This window comes from Pongo pygmaeus, chromosome 3 (genome assembly GCF_028885625.2).
Source record: "Pongo pygmaeus isolate AG05252 chromosome 3, NHGRI_mPonPyg2-v2.0_pri, whole genome shotgun sequence".
NCBI classification, from domain to species: Eukaryota; Metazoa; Chordata; class Mammalia; order Primates; family Hominidae; genus Pongo; species Pongo pygmaeus.
The window spans coordinates 76,118,542-76,139,173 of NC_072376.2; positions in this window are offsets into that span (position 1 = coordinate 76,118,542).

The window sequence follows — 20,632 nt, forward strand, 5'->3', positions numbered from 1 at the left end:
ATCTTCATATATAAACAAGGCAGAAGCATTCTCAGAAAGCTCTTTATGATGTGTGCATTCAACTCAGAGAGATAAGCCTTCCTTTTGATAGAGCAGTTTTGCAACTGTGTTTTTGCAGAATCTGCAAGTGGATATTTGGAGTCCTTTCAGGCCTTCGTTGGAAACGAGAATATCTTCCCATAAAAACTAAACAGAAGAGTTCTGTGAAACTCCTTTGTGAAGTATGAATCCAACTCACAGAGTTGAACACTTCTTTTGAAAGAGCAGCTTTGAAACACTCTTTTTGTAGAATCTGCAAGTGTTCGTTTGGAGCGCTTTGAGGCCTATGGTGGAAAAGGAAATATCTTCACATATAAACCAGGCAGAAGCATTCTCAGAAACCTCTTTATGATGTGTGCATTCAACTCGGAGAGATAAACCTTCCTTTTGATAGAGCAGTTTTGAAACTGTGTTTTGGCAGAATCTGCAAGTGGATACTTGGAGCCCTTTCAGGCCTTCGTTGCAAACGGGAATATCTTCCGATAAAAACGAAACAGAAACGTTCTGTGAAACTGCTTTGTGAAGTATGAATCCAACTCACAGAGTTGAACACTTCTTTTGAAAGAGCAGCTTTGAAACACTCTTTTTGTAGAATCTACATGTGTTCATTTGGAGCGCTTTGAGGCGTATGGTGGAAAAGGAAATATCGTCACATAATACCTAGACAGAAGCATTCTTTGAAACTTCTTTATGATGTGTGCATTCAACTCACAGAGTTGAACTTTCCTTTTCATGGAGCAGTTTGGAAAGAGTCTTTTTGCAGCATCTGCAATAGGATACTTGGAGCTCTTTCAGGCCTTTGTTAGAAGCGGGACTATCTTCCCATAAAAACTGGACAGAAGCATTCTCACAAACTGCTTTGTGATGTGTGTGTTCAACTCACAGAGGTGAACCTTTCCTTTGCTAGAGCAGTTATGAAACACTCTTTTTGTAGAATCTGCAAGTGTTCATTTGGAGCGATTTGAGGCCTATGGTGGAAAAAGAAATATCTTCATATATAAACAAGGCAGAAGCATTCTCAGAAAGCTCTTTATGATGTGTGCATTCAACTCAGAGAGATAAGCCTTCCTTTTGATAGAGCAGTTTTGCAACTGTGTTTTTGCAGAATCTGCAAGTGGATATTTGGAGCCCTTTCAGGCCTTCGTTGGAAACGGGAATATCTTCCCATAAAAACTAAACAGAAGCGTTCTGTGAAACTCCTTTGTGAAGTATGAATCCAACTCACAGAGTTGAACACTTCTTTTGAAAGAGCAGCTTTGAAACACTCTTTTTGTAGAATCTGCAAGTGTTCGTTTGGAGCGCTTTGAGGCCTATGGTGGAAAAGGAAATATCTTCACATATAAACCAGGCAGAAGCATTCTCAGAAACCTCTTTATGATGTGTGCATTCAACTCGGAGAGATAAGCCTTCCTTTTGATAGAGCAGTTTTGAAACTGTGTTTTGGCAGAATCTGCAAGTGGATACTTGGAGCCCTTTCAGGCCTTCGTTGCAAACGGGAATATCTTCCGATAAAAACGAAACAGAAACCTTCTGTGAAACTGCTTTGTGAAGTATGAATCCAACTCACAGAGTTGAACACTTCTTTTGAAAGAGCAGCTTTGAAACACTCTTTTTGTAGAATCTACATGTGTTCATTTGGAGCGCTTTGAGGCCTATGGTGGAAAAGGAAATATCGTCACATAATACCTAGACAGAAGCATTCTTTGAAACTTCTTTATGATGTGTGCATTCAACTCACAGAGTTGAACTTTCCTTTTCATGGAGCAGTTTGGAAAGAGTCTTTTTGCAGCATCTGCAATAGGATACTTGGAGCTCTTTCAGGCCTTTGTTAGAAGCGGGAATATCTTCCCATAAAAACTGGACAGAAGCATTCTCACAAACTGCTTTGTGATGTGTGTGTTCAACTCACAGAGGTGAACCTTTCCTTTGCTAGAGCAGTTATGAAACACTCTTTTTGTAGAATCTGCAAGTGTTCATTTGGAGCGATTTGAGGCCTATGGTGGAAAAAGAAATATCTTCATATATAAACAAGGCAGAAGCATTCTCAGAAAGCTCTTTATGATGTGTGCATTCAACTCAGAGAGATAAGCCTTCCTTTTGATAGAGCAGTTTTGCAACTGTGTTTTTGCAGAATCTGCAAGTGGATATTTGGAGTCCTTTCAGGCCTTCGTTGGAAACGAGAATATCTTCCCATAAAAACTAAACAGAAGAGTTCTGTGAAACTCCTTTGTGAAGTATGAATCCAACTCACAGAGTTGAACACTTCTTTTGAAAGAGCAGCTTTGAAACACTCTTTTTGTAGAATCTGCAAGTGTTCGTTTGGAGCGCTTTGAGGCCTATGGTGGAAAAGGAAATATCTTCACATATAAACCAGGCAGAAGCATTCTCAGAAACCTCTTTATGATGTGTGCATTCAACTCGGAGAGATAAACCTTCCTTTTGATAGAGCAGTTTTGAAACTGTGTTTTGGCAGAATCTGCAAGTGGATACTTGGAGCCCTTTCAGGCCTTCGTTGCAAACGGGAATATCTTCCGATAAAAACGAAACAGAAACCTTCTGTGAAACTGCTTTGTGAAGTATGAATCCACCTCACAGAGTTGAACACTTCTTTTGAAAGAGCAGCTTTGAAACACTCTTTTTGTAGAATCTACATGTGTTCATTTGGAGCGCTTTGAGGCGTATGGTGGAAAAGGAAATATCGTCACATAATACCTAGACAGAAGCATTCTTTGAAACTTCTTTATGATGTGTGCATTCAACTCACAGAGTTGAACTTTCCTTTTCATGGAGCAGTTTGGAAAGAGTCTTTTTGCAGCATCTGCAATAGGATACTTGGAGCTCTTTCAGGCCTTTGTTAGAAGCGGGACTATCTTCCCATAAAAACTGGACAGAAGCATTCTCACAAACTGCTTTGTGATGTGTGTGTTCAACTCACAGAGGTGAACCTTTCCTTTGCTAGAGCAGTTATGAAACACTCTTTTTGTAGAATCTGCAAGTGTTCATTTGGAGCGATTTGAGGCCTATGGTGGAAAAAGAAATATCTTCATATATAAACAAGGCAGAAGCATTCTCAGAAAGCTCTTTATGATGTGTGCATTCAACTCAGAGAGATAAGCCTTCCTTTTGATAGAGCAGTTTTGCAACTGTGTTTTTGCAGAATCTGCAAGTGGATATTTGGAGCCCTTTCAGGCCTTCGTTGGAAACGGGAATATCTTCCCATAAAAACTAAACAGAAGCGTTCTGTGAAACTCCTTTGTGAAGTATGAATCCAACTCACAGAGTTGAACACTTCTTTTGAAAGAGCAGCTTTGAAACACTCTTTTTGTAGAATCTGCAAGTGTTCGTTTGGAGCGCTTTGAGGCCTATGGTGGAAAAGGAAATATCTTCACATATAAACCAGGCAGAAGCATTCTCAGAAACCTCTTTATGATGTGTGCATTCAACTCGGAGAGATAAGCCTTCCTTTTGATAGAGCAGTTTTGAAACTGTGTTTTGGCAGAATCTGCAAGTGGATACTTGGAGCCCTTTCAGGCCTTCGTTGCAAACGGGAATATCTTCCGATAAAAACGAAACAGAAACCTTCTGTGAAACTGCTTTGTGAAGTATGAATCCAACTCACAGAGTTGAACACTTCTTTTGAAAGAGCAGCTTTGAAACACTCTTTTTGTAGAATCTGCAAGTGTTCATTTGGAGCGCTTTGAGGCCTATGGTGGAAAAGGAAATATCTTCACATAAAACCTAGACAGAAGCATTCTTTGAAACTTCTTTATGATGTGTGCATTCAACTCACAGAGTTGAACCTTCCTTATCATGGTGCAGTTTGGAAAGAGTCTTTTTGCAGCATCTGCAAGTGGATATTTGGAGCTCTTTCAGGCCTTTGTTAGAAGCGGGAATATCTTCCCATAAAAACTGGACAGAAGCATTCTCACAAACTGCTTTGTGATGTGTGTGTTCATAATCACAGAGGTGAACTATTCCTTTGCTAGAGCAGTTATGAAACACTCTTTTTGTAGAATCTGCAAGTGTTCATTTGGAGCGATTTGAGGCCTATGGTTGAAAAAGAAATATCTTCATATACAAACAAGGCAGAAGCATTCTCAGAAACCTCTTTATGATGTGTGCATTCAACTCGGGGAGATAAGCCTTCCTTTTGATAGAGCAGTTTTCAAACTGTGTTTTTGCAGGATCTGCAAGTGGATATTTGGAGCCCTTTCTGGCCTTCGTTGGAAACGGGGATATCTTCCCAAAAAAACTAAACAGAAGCGTTCTGTGAAACTGCTTTGTATAATATGAATCCAACTCACAGAGTTGGACACTTCCTTTGAAAGAGCTGTTTTGGAACACTCTTTTTGTAGAATCTGCAAGTGTTCATTTGGAGCGCTTTGAGGCCTATGGTGGAAAAGGAAATATCTTCACATATAAACCAGGCAGAAGCATTCTCAGAAACCTCTTTATGATGTGTGCATTCAACTCGGAGAGATAAACCTTCCTTTTGATAGAGCAGTTTTGAAACTGTGTTTTGGCAGAATCTGCAAGTGGATACTTGGAGCCCTTTCAGGCCTTCGTTGCAAACGGGAATATCTTCCGATAAAAACGAAACAGAAACCTTCTGTGAAACTGCTTTGTGAAGTATGAATCCAACTCACAGAGTTGAACACTTCTTTTGAAAGAGCAGCTTTGAAACACTCTTTTTTTAGAATCTACATGTGTTCATTTGGAGCGCTTTGAGGCCTATGGTGGAAAAGGAAATATCGTCACATAATACCTAGACAGAAGCATTCTTTGAAACTTCTTTATGATGTGTGCATTCAACTCACAGAGTTGAACTTTCCTTTTCATGGAGCAGTTTGGAAAGAGTCTTTTTGCAGCATCTGCAATAGGATACTTGGAGCTCTTTCAGGCCTTTGTTAGAAGCGGGACTATCTTCCCATAAAAACTGGACAGAAGCATTCTCACAAACTGCTTTGTGATGTGTGTGTTCAACTCACAGAGGTGAACCTTTCCTTTGCTAGAGCAGTTATGAAACACTCTTTTTGTAGAATCTGCAAGTGTTCATTTGGAGCGATTTGAGGCCTATGGTGGAAAAAGAAATATCTTCATATATAAACAAGGCAGAAGCATTCTCAGAAAGCTCTTTATGATGTGTGCATTCAACTCAGAGAGATAAGCCTTCCTTTTGATAGAGCAGTTTTGCAACTGTGTTTTTGCAGAATCTGCAAGTGGATATTTGGAGCCCTTTCAGGCCTTCGTTGGAAACGGGAATATCTTCCCATAAAAACTAAACAGAAGCGTTCTGTGAAACTCCTTTGTGAAGTATGAATCCAACTCACAGAGTTGAACACTTCTTTTGAAAGAGCAGCTTTGAAACACTCTTTTTGTAGAATCTGCAAGTGTTCGTTTGGAGCGCTTTGAGGCCTATGGTGGAAAAGGAAATATCTTCACATATAAACCAGGCAGAAGCATTCTCAGAAACCTCTTTATGATGTGTGCATTCAACACGGAGAGATAAGCCTTCCTTTTGATAGAGCAGTTTTGAAACTGTGTTTTGGCAGAATCTGCTAGTGGATACTTGGAGCCCTTTCAGGCCTTCGTTGCAAACGGGAATATCTTCCGATAAAAACGAAACAGAAACCTTCTGTGAAACTGCTTTGTGAAGTATGAATCCAACTCACAGAGTTGAACACTTCTTTTGAAAGAGCAGCTTTGAAACACTCTTTTTGTAGAATCTACATGTGTTCATTTGGAGCGCTTTGAGGCCTATGGTGGAAAAGGAAATATCGTCACATAATACCTAGACAGAAGCATTCTTTGAAACTTCTTTATGATGTGTGCATCCAACTCACAGAGTTGAACTTTCCTTTTCATGGAGCAGTTTGGAAAGAGTCTTTTTGCAGCATCTGCAATAGGATACTTGGAGCTCTTTCAGGCCTTTGTTAGAAGCGGGAATATCTTCCCATAAAAACTGGACAGAAGCATTCTCACAAACTGCTTTGTGATGTGTGTGTTCAACTCACAGAGGTGAACCTTTCCTTTGCTAGAGCAGTTATGAAACACTCTTTTTGTAGAATCTGCAAGTGTTCATTTGGAGCGATTTGAGGCCTATGGTGGAAAAAGAAATATCTTCATATATAAACAAGGCAGAAGCATTCTCAGAAAGCTCTTTATGATGTGTGCATTCAACTCAGAGAGATAAGCCTTCCTTTTGATAGAGCAGTTTTGCAACTGTGTTTTTGCAGAATCTGCAAGTGGATATTTGGAGTCCTTTCAGGCCTTCGTTGGAAACGAGAATATCTTCCCATAAAAACTAAACAGAAGAGTTCTGTGAAACTCCTTTGTGAAGTATGAATCCAACTCACAGAGTTGAACACTTCTTTTGAAAGAGCAGCTTTGAAACACTCTTTTTGTAGAATCTGCAAGTGTTCGTTTGGAGCGCTTTGAGGCCTATGGTGGAAAAGGAAATATCTTCACATATAAACCAGGCAGAAGCATTCTCAGAAACCTCTTTATGATGTGTGCATTCAACTCGGAGAGATAAACCTTCCTTTTGATAGAGCAGTTTTGAAACTGTGTTTTGGCAGAATCTGCAAGTGGATACTTGGAGCCCTTTCAGGCCTTCGTTGCAAACGGGAATATCTTCCGATAAAAACGAAACAGAAACCTTCTGTGAAACTGCTTTGTGAAGTATGAATCCACCTCACAGAGTTGAACACTTCTTTTGAAAGAGCAGCTTTGAAACACTCTTTTTGTAGAATCTACATGTGTTCATTTGGAGCGCTTTGAGGCGTATGGTGGAAAAGGAAATATCGTCACATAATACCTAGACAGAAGCATTCTTTGAAACTTCTTTATGATGTGTGCATTCAACTCACAGAGTTGAACTTTCCTTTTCATGGAGCAGTTTGGAAAGAGTCTTTTTGCAGCATCTGCAATAGGATACTTGGAGCTCTTTCAGGCCTTTGTTAGAAGCGGGACTATCTTCCCATAAAAACTGGACAGAAGCATTCTCACAAACTGCTTTGTGATGTGTGTGTTCAACTCACAGAGGTGAACCTTTCCTTTGCTAGAGCAGTTATGAAACACTCTTTTTGTAGAATCTGCAAGTGTTCATTTGGAGCGATTTGAGGCCTATGGTGGAAAAAGAAATATCTTCATATATAAACAAGGCAGAAGCATTCTCAGAAAGCTCTTTATGATGTGTGCATTCAACTCAGAGAGATAAGCCTTCCTTTTGATAGAGCAGTTTTGCAACTGTGTTTTTGCAGAATCTGCAAGTGGATATTTGGAGCCCTTTCAGGCCTTCGTTGGAAACGGGAATATCTTCCCATAAAAACTAAACAGAAGCGTTCTGTGAAACTCCTTTGTGAAGTATGAATCCAACTCACAGAGTTGAACACTTCTTTTGAAAGAGCAGCTTTGAAACACTCTTTTTGTAGAATCTGCAAGTGTTCGTTTGGAGCGCTTTGAGGCCTATGGTGGAAAAGGAAATATCTTCACATATAAACCAGGCAGAAGCATTCTCAGAAACCTCTTTATGATGTGTGCATTCAACTCGGAGAGATAAGCCTTCCTTTTGATAGAGCAGTTTTGAAACTGTGTTTTGGCAGAATCTGCAAGTGGATACTTGGAGCCCTTTCAGGCCTTCGTTGCAAACGGGAATATCTTCCGATAAAAACGAAACAGAAACCTTCTGTGAAACTGCTTTGTGAAGTATGAATCCAACTCACAGAGTTGAACACTTCTTTTGAAAGAGCAGCTTTGAAACACTCTTTTTGTAGAATCTACATGTGTTCATTTGGAGCGCTTTGAGGCCTATGGTGGAAAAGGAAATATCGTCACATAATACCTAGACAGAAGCATTCTTTGAAACTTCTTTATGATGTGTGCATTCAACTCACAGAGTTGAACTTTCCTTTTCATGGAGCAGTTTGGAAAGAGTCTTTTTGCAGCATCTGCAATAGGATACTTGGAGCTCTTTCAGGCCTTTGTTAGAAGCGGGACTATCTTCCCATAAAAACTGGACAGAAGCATTCTCACAAACTGCTTTGTGATGTGTGTGTTCAACTCACAGAGGTGAACCTTTCCTTTGCTAGAGCAGTTATGAAACACTCTTTTTGTAGAATCTGCAAGTGTTCATTTGGAGCGATTTGAGGCCTATGGTGGAAAAAGAAATATCTTCATATATAAACAAGGCAGAAGCATTCTCAGAAAGCTCTTTATGATGTGTGCATTCAACTCAGAGAGATAAGCCTTCCTTTTGATAGAGCAGTTTTGCAACTGTGTTTTTGCAGAATCTGCAAGTGGATATTTGGAGCCCTTTCAGGCCTTCGTTGGAAACGAGAATATCTTCCCATAAAAACTAAACAGAAGCGTTCTGTGAAACTCCTTTGTGAAGTATGAATCCAACTCACAGAGTTGAACACTTCTTTTGAAAGAGCAGCTTTGAAACACTCTTTTTGTAGAATCTGCAAGTGTTCGTTTGGAGCGCTTTGAGGCCTATGGTGGAAAAGGAAATATCTTCACATATAAACCAGGCAGAAGCATTCTCAGAAACCTCTTTATGATGTGTGCATTCAACTCGGAGAGATAAACCTTCCTTTTGATAGAGCAGTTTTGAAACTGTGTTTTGGCAGAATCTGCAAGTGGATACTTGGAGCCCTTTCAGGCCTTCGTTGCAAACGGGAATATCTTCCGATAAAAACGAAACAGAAACCTTCTGTGAAACTGCTTTGTGAAGTATGAATCCAACTCACAGAGTTGAACACTTCTTTTGAAAGAGCAGCTTTGAAACACTCTTTTTGTAGAATCTACATGTGTTCATTTGGAGCGCTTTGAGGCCTATGGTGGAAAAGGAAATATCGTCACATAATACCTAGACAGAAGCATTCTTTGAAACTTCTTTATGATGTGTGCATTCAACTCACAGAGTTGAACTTTCCTTTTCATGGAGCAGTTTGGAAAGAGTCTTTTTGCAGCATCTGCAATAGGATACTTGGAGCTCTTTCAGGCCTTTGTTAGAAGCGGGACTATCTTCCCATAAAAACTGGACAGAAGCATTCTCACAAACTGCTTTGTGATGTGTGTGTTCAACTCACAGAGGTGAACCTTTCCTTTGCTAGAGCAGTTATGAAACACTCTTTTTGTAGAATCTGCAAGTGTTCATTTGGAGCGATTTGAGGCCTATGGTGGAAAAAGAAATATCTTCATATATAAACAAGGCAGAAGCATTCTCAGAAAGCTCTTTATGATGTGTGCATTCAACTCAGAGAGATAAGCCTTCCTTTTGATAGAGCAGTTTTGCAACTGTGTTTTTGCAGAATCTGCAAGTGGATATTTGGAGCCCTTTCAGGCCTTCGTTGGAAACGGGAATATCTTCCCATAAAAACTAAACAGAAGCGTTCTGTGAAACTCCTTTGTGAAGTATGAATCCAACTCACAGAGTTGAACACTTCTTTTGAAAGAGCAGCTTTGAAACACTCTTTTTGTAGAATCTGCAAGTGTTCGTTTGGAGCGCTTTGAGGCCTATGGTGGAAAAGGAAATATCTTCACATATAAACCAGGCAGAAGCATTCTCAGAAACCTCTTTATGATGTGTGCATTCAACTCGGAGAGATAAGCCTTCCTTTTGATAGAGCAGTTTTGAAACTGTGTTTTGGCAGAATCTGCTAGTGGATACTTGGAGCCCTTTCAGGCCTTCGTTGCAAACGGGAATATCTTCCGATAAAAACGAAACAGAAACCTTCTGTGAAACTGCTTTGTGAAGTATGAATCCAACTCACAGAGTTGAACACTTCTTTTGAAAGAGCAGCTTTGAAACACTCTTTTTGTAGAATCTACATGTGTTCATTTGGAGCGCTTTGAGGCCTATGGTGGAAAAGGAAATATCGTCACATAATACCTAGACAGAAGCATTCTTTGAAACTTCTTTATGATGTGTGCATCCAACTCACAGAGTTGAACTTTCCTTTTCATGGAGCAGTTTGGAAAGAGTCTTTTTGCAGCATCTGCAATAGGATACTTGGAGCTCTTTCAGGCCTTTGTTAGAAGCGGGAATATCTTCCCATAAAAACTGGACAGAAGCATTCTCACAAACTGCTTTGTGATGTGTGTGTTCAACTCACAGAGGTGAACCTTTCCTTTGCTAGAGCAGTTATGAAACACTCTTTTTGTAGAATCTGCAAGTGTTCATTTGGAGCGATTTGAGGCCTATGGTGGAAAAAGAAATATCTTCATATATAAACAAGGCAGAAGCATTCTCAGAAAGCTCTTTATGATGTGTGCATTCAACTCAGAGAGATAAGCCTTCCTTTTGATAGAGCAGTTTTGCAACTGTGTTTTTGCAGAATCTGCAAGTGGATATTTGGAGTCCTTTCAGGCCTTCGTTGGAAACGAGAATATCTTCCCATAAAAACTAAACAGAAGAGTTCTGTGAAACTCCTTTGTGAAGTATGAATCCAACTCACAGAGTTGAACACTTCTTTTGAAAGAGCAGCTTTGAAACACTCTTTTTGTAGAATCTGCAAGTGTTCGTTTGGAGCGCTTTGAGGCCTATGGTGGAAAAGGAAATATCTTCACATATAAACCAGGCAGAAGCATTCTCAGAAACCTCTTTATGATGTGTGCATTCAACTCGGAGAGATAAACCTTCCTTTTGATAGAGCAGTTTTGAAACTGTGTTTTGGCAGAATCTGCAAGTGGATACTTGGAGCCCTTTCAGGCCTTCGTTGCAAACGGGAATATCTTCCGATAAAAACGAAACAGAAACGTTCTGTGAAACTGCTTTGTGAAGTATGAATCCAACTCACAGAGTTGAACACTTCTTTTGAAAGAGCAGCTTTGAAACACTCTTTTTTTAGAATCTACATGTGTTCATTTGGAGCGCTTTGAGGCCTATGGTGGAAAAGGAAATATCGTCACATAATACCTAGACAGAAGCATTCTTTGAAACTTCTTTATGATGTGTGCATTCAACTCACAGAGTTGAACTTTCCTTTTCATGGAGCAGTTTGGAAAGAGTCTTTTTGCAGCATCTGCAATAGGATACTTGGAGCTCTTTCAGGCCTTTGTTAGAAGCGGGACTATCTTCCCATAAAAACTGGACAGAAGCATTCTCACAAACTGCTTTGTGATGTGTGTGTTCAACTCACAGAGGTGAACCTTTCCTTTGCTAGAGCAGTTATGAAACACTCTTTTTGTAGAATCTGCAAGTGTTCATTTGGAGCGATTTGAGGCCTATGGTGGAAAAAGAAATATCTTCATATATAAACAAGGCAGAAGCATTCTCAGAAAGCTCTTTATGATGTGTGCATTCAACTCAGAGAGATAAGCCTTCCTTTTGATAGAGCAGTTTTGCAACTGTGTTTTTGCAGAATCTGCAAGTGGATATTTGGAGCCCTTTCAGGCCTTCGTTGGAAACGGGAATATCTTCCCATAAAAACTAAACAGAAGCGTTCTGTGAAACTCCTTTGTGAAGTATGAATCCAACTCACAGAGTTGAACACTTCTTTTGAAAGAGCAGCTTTGAAACACTCTTTTTGTAGAATCTGCAAGTGTTCGTTTGGAGCGCTTTGAGGCCTATGGTGGAAAAGGAAATATCTTCACATATAAACCAGGCAGAAGCATTCTCAGAAACCTCTTTATGATGTGTGCATTCAACTCGGAGAGATAAGCCTTCCTTTTGATAGAGCAGTTTTGAAACTGTGTTTTGGCAGAATCTGCAAGTGGATACTTGGAGCCCTTTCAGGCCTTCGTTGCAAACGGGAATATCTTCCGATAAAAACGAAACAGAAACCTTCTGTGAAACTGCTTTGTGAAGTATGAATCCAACTCACAGAGTTGAACACTTCTTTTGAAAGAGCAGCTTTGAAACACTCTTTTTGTAGAATCTACATGTGTTCATTTGGAGCGCTTTGAGGCCTATGGTGGAAAAGGAAATATCGTCACATAATACCTAGACAGAAGCATTCTTTGAAACTTCTTTATGATGTGTGCATCCAACTCACAGAGTTGAACTTTCCTTTTCATGGAGCAGTTTGGAAAGAGTCTTTTTGCAGCATCTGCAATAGGATACTTGGAGCTCTTTCAGGCCTTTGTTAGAAGCGGGAATATCTTCCCATAAAAACTGGACAGAAGCATTCTCACAAACTGCTTTGTGATGTGTGTGTTCAACTCACAGAGGTGAACCTTTCCTTTGCTAGAGCAGTTATGAAACACTCTTTTTGTAGAATCTGCAAGTGTTCATTTGGAGCGATTTGAGGCCTATGGTGGAAAAAGAAATATCTTCATATATAAACAAGGCAGAAGCATTCTCAGAAAGCTCTTTATGATGTGTGCATTCAACTCAGAGAGATAAGCCTTCCTTTTGATAGAGCAGTTTTGCAACTGTGTTTTTGCAGAATCTGCAAGTGGATATTTGGAGTCCTTTCAGGCCTTCGTTGGAAACGAGAATATCTTCCCATAAAAACTAAACAGAAGAGTTCTGTGAAACTCCTTTGTGAAGTATGAATCCAACTCACAGAGTTGAACACTTCTTTTGAAAGAGCAGCTTTGAAACACTCTTTTTGTAGAATCTGCAAGTGTTCGTTTGGAGCGCTTTGAGGCCTATGGTGGAAAAGGAAATATCTTCACATATAAACCAGGCAGAAGCATTCTCAGAAACCTCTTTATGATGTGTGCATTCAACTCGGAGAGATAAACCTTCCTTTTGATAGAGCAGTTTTGAAACTGTGTTTTGGCAGAATCTGCAAGTGGATACTTGGAGCCCTTTCAGGCCTTCGTTGCAAACGGGAATATCTTCCGATAAAAACGAAACAGAAACCTTCTGTGAAACTGCTTTGTGAAGTATGAATCCACCTCACAGAGTTGAACACTTCTTTTGAAAGAGCAGCTTTGAAACACTCTTTTTGTAGAATCTACATGTGTTCATTTGGAGCGCTTTGAGGCGTATGGTGGAAAAGGAAATATCGTCACATAATACCTAGACAGAAGCATTCTTTGAAACTTCTTTATGATGTGTGCATTCAACTCACAGAGTTGAACTTTCCTTTTCATGGAGCAGTTTGGAAAGAGTCTTTTTGCAGCATCTGCAATAGGATACTTGGAGCTCTTTCAGGCCTTTGTTAGAAGCGGGACTATCTTCCCATAAAAACTGGACAGAAGCATTCTCACAAACTGCTTTGTGATGTGTGTGTTCAACTCACAGAGGTGAACCTTTCCTTTGCTAGAGCAGTTATGAAACACTCTTTTTGTAGAATCTGCAAGTGTTCATTTGGAGCGATTTGAGGCCTATGGTGGAAAAAGAAATATCTTCATATATAAACAAGGCAGAAGCATTCTCAGAAAGCTCTTTATGATGTGTGCATTCAACTCAGAGAGATAAGCCTTCCTTTTGATAGAGCAGTTTTGCAACTGTGTTTTTGCAGAATCTGCAAGTGGATATTTGGAGCCCTTTCAGGCCTTCGTTGGAAACGGGAATATCTTCCCATAAAAACTAAACAGAAGCGTTCTGTGAAACTCCTTTGTGAAGTATGAATCCAACTCACAGAGTTGAACACTTCTTTTGAAAGAGCAGCTTTGAAACACTCTTTTTGTAGAATCTGCAAGTGTTCGTTTGGAGCGCTTTGAGGCCTATGGTGGAAAAGGAAATATCTTCACATATAAACCAGGCAGAAGCATTCTCAGAAACCTCTTTATGATGTGTGCATTCAACTCGGAGAGATAAGCCTTCCTTTTGATAGAGCAGTTTTGAAACTGTGTTTTGGCAGAATCTGCAAGTGGATACTTGGAGCCCTTTCAGGCCTTCGTTGCAAACGGGAATATCTTCCGATAAAAACGAAACAGAAACCTTCTGTGAAACTGCTTTGTGAAGTATGAATCCAACTCACAGAGTTGAACACTTCTTTTGAAAGAGCAGCTTTGAAACACTCTTTTTGTAGAATCTACATGTGTTCATTTGGAGCGCTTTGAGGCCTATGGTGGAAAAGGAAATATCGTCACATAATACCTAGACAGAAGCATTCTTTGAAACTTCTTTATGATGTGTGCATTCAACTCACAGAGTTGAACTTTCCTTTTCATGGAGCAGTTTGGAAAGAGTCTTTTTGCAGCATCTGCAATAGGATACTTGGAGCTCTTTCAGGCCTTTGTTAGAAGCGGGAATATCTTCCCATAAAAACTGGACAGAAGCATTCTCACAAACTGCTTTGTGATGTGTGTGTTCAACTCACAGAGGTGAACCTTTCCTTTGCTAGAGCAGTTATGAAACACTCTTTTTGTAGAATCTGCAAGTGTTCATTTGGAGCGATTTGAGGCCTATGGTGGAAAAAGAAATATCTTCATATATAAACAAGGCAGAAGCATTCTCAGAAAGCTCTTTATGATGTGTGCATTCAACTCAGAGAGATAAGCCTTCCTTTTGATAGAGCAGTTTTGCAACTGTGTTTTTGCAGAATCTGCAAGTGGATATTTGGAGTCCTTTCAGGCCTTCGTTGGAAACGAGAATATCTTCCCATAAAAACTAAACAGAAGAGTTCTGTGAAACTCCTTTGTGAAGTATGAATCCAACTCACAGAGTTGAACACTTCTTTTGAAAGAGCAGCTTTGAAACACTCTTTTTGTAGAATCTGCAAGTGTTCGTTTGGAGCGCTTTGAGGCCTATGGTGGAAAAGGAAATATCTTCACATATAAACCAGGCAGAAGCATTCTCAGAAACCTCTTTATGATGTGTGCATTCAACTCGGAGAGATAAACCTTCCTTTTGATAGAGCAGTTTTGAAACTGTGTTTTGGCAGAATCTGCAAGTGGATACTTGGAGCCCTTTCAGGCCTTCGTTGCAAACGGGAATATCTTCCGATAAAAACGAAACAGAAACCTTCTGTGAAACTGCTTTGTGAAGTATGAATCCACCTCACAGAGTTGAACACTTCTTTTGAAAGAGCAGCTTTGAAACACTCTTTTTGTAGAATCTACATGTGTTCATTTGGAGCGCTTTGAGGCGTATGGTGGAAAAGGAAATATCGTCACATAATACCTAGACAGAAGCATTCTTTGAAACTTCTTTATGATGTGTGCATTCAACTCACAGAGTTGAACTTTCCTTTTCATGGAGCAGTTTGGAAAGAGTCTTTTTGCAGCATCTGCAATAGGATACTTGGAGCTCTTTCAGGCCTTTGTTAGAAGCGGGACTATCTTCCCATAAAAACTGGACAGAAGCATTCTCACAAACTGCTTTGTGATGTGTGTGTTCAACTCACAGAGGTGAACCTTTCCTTTGCTAGAGCAGTTATGAAACACTCTTTTTGTAGAATCTGCAAGTGTTCATTTGGAGCGATTTGAGGCCTATGGTGGAAAAAGAAATATCTTCATATATAAACAAGGCAGAAGCATTCTCAGAAAGCTCTTTATGATGTGTGCATTCAACTCAGAGAGATAAGCCTTCCTTTTGATAGAGCAGTTTTGCAACTGTGTTTTTGCAGAATCTGCAAGTGGATATTTGGAGCCCTTTCAGGCCTTCGTTGGAAACGGGAATATCTTCCCATAAAAACTAAACAGAAGCGTTCTGTGAAACTCCTTTGTGAAGTATGAATCCAACTCACAGAGTTGAACACTTCTTTTGAAAGAGCAGCTTTGAAACACTCTTTTTGTAGAATCTGCAAGTGTTCGTTTGGAGCGCTTTGAGGCCTATGGTGGAAAAGGAAATATCTTCACATATAAACCAGGCAGAAGCATTCTCAGAAACCTCTTTATGATGTGTGCATTCAACTCGGAGAGATAAGCCTTCCTTTTGATAGAGCAGTTTTGAAACTGTGTTTTGGCAGAATCTGCAAGTGGATACTTGGAGCCCTTTCAGGCCTTCGTTGCAAACGGGAATATCTTCCGATAAAAACGAAACAGAAACCTTCTGTGAAACTGCTTTGTGAAGTATGAATCCAACTCACAGAGTTGAACACTTCTTTTGAAAGAGCAGCTTTGAAACACTCTTTTTGTAGAATCTGCAAGTGTTCATTTGGAGCGCTTTGAGGCCTATGGTGGAAAAGGAAATATCTTCACATAAAACCTAGACAGAAGCATTCTTTGAAACTTCTTTATGATGTGTGCATTCAACTCACAGAGTTGAACCTTCCTTATCATGGTGCAGTTTGGAAAGAGTCTTTTTGCAGCATCTGCAAGTGGATATTTGGAGCTCTTTCAGGCCTTTGTTAGAAGCGGGAATATCTTCCCATAAAAACTGGACAGAAGCATTCTCACAAACTGCTTTGTGATGTGTGTGTTCATAATCACAGAGGTGAACTATTCCTTTGCTAGAGCAGTTATGAAACACTCTTTTTGTAGAATCTGCAAGTGTTCATTTGGAGCGATTTGAGGCCTATGGTTGAAAAAGAAATATCTTCATATACAAACAAGGCAGAAGCATTCTCAGAAACCTCTTTATGATGTGTGCATTCAACTCGGGGAGATAAGCCTTCCTTTTGATAGAGCAGTTTTCAAACTGTGTTTTTGCAGGATCTGCAAGTGGATATTTGGAGCCCTTTCTGGCCTTCGTTGGAAACGGGGATATCTTCCCAAAAAAACTAAACAGAAGCGTTCTGTGAAACTGCTTTGTATAATATGAATCCAACTCACAGAGTTGGACACTTCCTTTGAAAGAGCTGTTTTGGAACACTCTTTTTGTAGAATCTGCAAGTGTTCATTTGGAGCGCTTTGAGGCCTATGGTGGAAAAGGAAATATCTTCACTTATAAACCAGGCAGAAGCATTCTCAGAAACCTCTTTATGATGTGTGAATTCAACTTGGAGAGATAAGCCTTCCTTTTGATAGAGCAGTTTTGAAACTGTGTTTTGGCAGAATCTGCAAGTGGATATTTAGAGCCCTTTCAGGCCTTCGTTGGAAACGGGAATATCTTCCCATAAAAACTAAACAGAAGCGTTCTGTGAAACTGCTTTGTGAAGTATGAATCCAACTCACAGAGTTGAACACTTCTTTTGAAAGAGCAGTTTTGAGACACTCTTTTTGTAGAATCTACAAGTGTTCATTTGGTGCGCTTTGAGGCCTATGGTGGAAAAGGAAATATCGTCACATAAAACCTAGACAGAAGCATTCTTTGAAACTTCTTTATGATGTGTGCATTCAACTCACAGAGTTAAACTTTCCTTTTCATGGAGCAGTTTGGAAAGAGTCTTTTTGCAGCATCTGCAAGTGGATATTTGGAGCTCTTTCAGGCCTTTGTTAGAAGCGGGAATATCTTCCCATAAAAACTAAAGAGAAGCGTTCTGTGAAACTGCTTTGTGTAGTATCAATCCAACTCACAGAGTTGGACACTTCCTTTGAAAGAGCTGTTTTGAAACACTCTTTTTGTAGAATCTGCAAGTGTTCATTTGGAGCGCTTTGAGGCCTATGGTGGAAAAGGAAATATCTTCACTTATAAACCAGGCAGAAGCATTCCCAGAAACCTCTGTATGCTGTGTGCATTCAACTCGGAGAGATAAGACTTCCTTTTGATAGAGCAGTTTTGAAACTGTGTTTTTGCAGAATCTACAAGTGCATATCTGGAGCCCTTTCAGGCCTTTGTTGGAAACGGGAATATCTTCCCAAAAAAACTAAACAGAAAGTTCTGTGAAACTGCTTTGTGTAGTATGAATCCAACTCACAGAGTTGAACACTTCCTTTGAAAGAGCTGTTTTGAAACCCTCTTTTTGTAGAATCTGCAAGTGTTCATTTGGAGCGCTTAGAGGCCTATGGTGGAAAAGGAGATATCTTCACTTATAAACCAGGCAGAAGCATTCTCAGAAACCTCTTTATGATGTGTGCATTCAACTCAGAGAGATAAGCCTTCCTTTTGATAGAGCAGTTTTGCAACTGTGTTTTTGCAGAATCTGCAATTGTATATTTGGAGCCCCTTCAGGCCTTTGTTGGAAAAGGGAATATCTTCCCATAAAAACTAAACAGAAGCGTTCTGTGAAACTGCTTTGTGAAGTATGAATCCAACTCACAGAGTTGAACACTTCTTTTGAAAGAGCAGTTTTGAAACACTCGTTTTGTAGAATCTGCAAGTGTTCATTTGGAGCGTTTGAGGCCTATGGTGGAAAAGGAAATATCTTCACATAAAACCTAGACAGAAGCATTCTTTGAAACTTCTTTATGATGTGTGCATTCAACTCACAGAGTTGAACCTTCCTTTTCATGGAGCAGTTTGGAAAGAGTCTTTTTGCAGCATCTGCAAGTGGATATTTGGAGCTCTTTCACGCGTTTGTTAAAAGCGGGAATATCTTCCCATAAAAACTAAACAGAAGGATTCTCACAAACTGCTTTGTGATGTGTGTGTTCAACTCACAGAGGTGAACCTTTCCTTTGCTAGAGCAGTTATGAAACACTCTTTTTGTAGAATCTGCAAGTGTTCATTTGGAGCGATTTGAGGCCTATGGTGGAAAAAGAAATATCTTCATATATAAACAAGGCAGAAGCATTCTCAGAAAGCTCTTTATGATGTGTGCATTCAACTCAGAGAGATAAGCCTTCCTTATGATAGAGCAGTTTTTCAACTGTGTTTTAGCAGAATCTGCAAGTGGATATTTGGAGCCCTTTCAGGCCTTCGTTGGAAACGGGAATATCTTCCCATAAAAACTAAACAGAAGAGTTCTGTGAAACTGCTTTGTGTAGTATGAATCCAACTCACAGAGTTGAACGCTTCCTTTGAAAGAGCAGTTTTGAAACACTCTTTTTGTAGAATCTGCAAGTGTTCGTTTGGAGCGCTTTGAGGCCTATGGTGGAAAAGGAAATATCTTCACATATAAACCAGGCAGAAGCATTCTCAGAAACCTCTTTATGATGTGTGCATTCAACTCGGAGAGATAAGCCTTCCTTTTGATAGAGCAGTTTTGAAACTGTGTTTTGGCAGAATCTGCAAGTGGATACTTAGAGCCCTTTCAGGCCTTCGTTGCAAACGGGAATATCTTCCGATAAAAACGAAACAGAAACGTTCTGTGAAACTGCTTTGTGAAGTATGAATCCAACTCACAGAGTTGAACACTTCTTTTGAAAGAGCAGTTTTGAAACACTCTTTTTGTAGAATCTACAAGTGTTCATTTGGTGCGCTTTGAGGCCTATGGTGGAAAAGGAAATATCGTCACATAAAACCTAGACAGAAGCATTCATTGAAACTTCTTTATGATGTGTGCATTCAACTCACAGAGTTGAACTTTCCTTTTCATTGAGCAGTTTGGAAAGAGTCTTTTTGCAGCATCTGCAAGTGGATATTTGGAGGTCTTTCAGGCCTTTGTTAGAAGCGGGAATATCTTCCCATAAAAACTAAAGAGAAGAGTTCTGTGAAACTGCTTTGTGTAGTATCAATCCAACTCATAGAGTTGGACACTTCCTTTGAAAGAGCTGTTTTGAAACACTCTTTTTGTAGAATCTGCAAGGGTTCATTTGGAGCGCTTTGAGGCCTATGGTGGAAAAGGAAATATCTTCACTTATAAACCAGGCAGAAGCATTCTCAGAAACCTCTTTATGATTTGTGCATTCAACTCGGAGAGATAAGCCTTCCTTTTGATAGAGCAGTTTTGCAACTGTGTTTTTGCAGAATCTGCAATTGTATATTTGGAGCCCTTTCAGGCCTTTGTTGGAAAAGGGAATATCTTCCCATAAAAACTAAACAGAAGCGTTCTGTGAAACTGCTTTGTGAAGTATGAATCCAACTCACAGAGTTGAACACTTCTTTTGAAAGAGCAGTTTTGAAACACTCGTTTTGTAGAATCTGCAAGTGTTCATTTGGAGCGCTTTGAGGCCTATGGTGGAAAAGGAAATATCTTCACATAAAACCTAGACAGAAGCATTCTTTGAAACTTCTTTATGATGTGTGCATTCAACTCACAGAGTTGAACTTTCCTTATCATGGAGCAGTTTGGAAAGAGTCTTTTTGCAGCATCTGCAAGTGGATATTTGGAGCTATTTCAGGCGTTTGTTAAAAGCGGGAATATCTTCCCATAAAAAGTAAACAGAAGCATTCTCACAAACTGCTTTGTGATGTGTGTGTTCAACTCACAGAGGTGAACCTTTGCTTTGCTAGAGCAGTTATGAAACACTCTTTTTGTAGAATCTGCAAGTGTTCATTTGGAGCGCTTTGAGGCCTATGGTGGAAAAAGAAATATCTTCACATAAAACCTAGACAGAAGCATTCTTTGAAACTTCTTTATGATGTGTGCATTCAACTCACAGAGTTGAACCTTCTTTTTCATGGAGCAGTTTGGAAAGAGTCTTTTTGCAGCATCTGCAAGTGGATATTTGGAGCTCTTTCAGGCCTTTGTTAGAAGCGGGAATATCTTCCGATAAAAACTGGACAGAAGCATTCTCACAAACTGCTTTGAGATGTGTGTGTTCAACTCACAGAGGTGAACCTTTCCTTTGCTAGAGCAGTTATGAAACACTCTTTTTGTAGAATCTGCAACTGTTCATTTGGAGCGATTTGAGGCCTATGGTGGAAAAAGAAATATCTTCATATATAAACAAGGCAGAAGCATTCTCCGAAACCCCTTTATGATGTGTGCATTCAACTCAGAGAGATAAGCCTTCCTTTTGATAGAGCAGTTTTGAAACTGTGTTT